Source organism: Lipotes vexillifer, unplaced genomic scaffold, assembly GCF_000442215.2.
Source record: "Lipotes vexillifer unplaced genomic scaffold, Lipotes_vexillifer_v1.1 scaffold814, whole genome shotgun sequence".
Classification (NCBI taxonomy): Eukaryota; Metazoa; Chordata; class Mammalia; order Artiodactyla; family Lipotidae; genus Lipotes; species Lipotes vexillifer.
Window position 1 is genome coordinate 398876 of NW_006784081.1, and position 1108 is coordinate 399983.

Below are 1108 nucleotides of genomic sequence, written 5' to 3' on the forward strand. Positions count from 1 at the left end.
GACGCCACAAAGGGTAGGGGCACAGAGGGGATGCAGCTGGACCCCGCACCCTATGATGCAGCTGGGGGTTCTCTCCATAGGAAGGTATCTTCAACATTTCCTTCCCTGGGTCCCAGCCACTCCATGTCTGCCTGTCAGTCTGTCCTCTCTACTGGGCCTGGGGCTTCCAACTGTCCTGCCTGGGGTCAGGGTCAGGACTGGGAAGAAATGAAGCCTTTTCTAGGAGACTGCAGCTTACCTGGCCCTGAGTCACAGACCCTGCTCAGCATCCCCTTGGTGTCAGTTGCCTGCTATTTTCACTAAGCAATCTATAACTAGCCTACTCCCGTGTGAAAGCAGCCATTCTCAAGATGCACCTCCGGGCCTTCATGCCCTTGGGGGTTATTTTAACTGTGAGCTAAGGGTAGCCATGCAACCAAGCAACTCCTAAGTGAGGTGAGCACTGCCAAGGCCCCTGGACCACCTGCTCTGGGGACAACCACCACTGTGTCGCTCAATCAGCACTGTGGAGAGACCCTCATGAGAGACACTGAGGCCTTGGCCACACCAGCCTTCTCCAGCCCAGCAGTCACGGGTCAGCCCTCTTGGAGGACAGCTGCTAGTGAGAGGCCTCAAGGCAGAATGGCCGGGCAGACTCCGAAAATAGGCAGTAGATGATTGTTGATAATTGCGTTGGTCACTCAGTTTGGGGCTATTTCTCACGCAACCAGAACACATTCCCCCTGAAGCCACTGCTGGGTGGTTTTCCAGGTGTCCATATGTGTGATCTGCCATCCTGAGGGTGAGTCATGCCAGGCCAACCAAGGCATGCAGCACGTGTGTGCCCACAGAGCTGCTAGATCCCAGAGCTCCCAGTATTGTACCCAGTCACCCCCCTGACTGTCAGTAGGGATATCTGTCCACATGTATCATAGCCAGGGTGTGACATGAGGGCCCCTAAAGGGTGCAAGAGAGCTGTTTCCCAGGCAGAGGGAAGAGAGAGGATGAGGATACACCCACTGGGGCAGGAGGCCTAGGACCCAACACTGGATGCCATGGCTCCTGACCCCCAGGAGCCCATAGAAGGTGCAGAGGCAGGCAGGGCCATGGCAGTCAGTTGCCCTGCCCT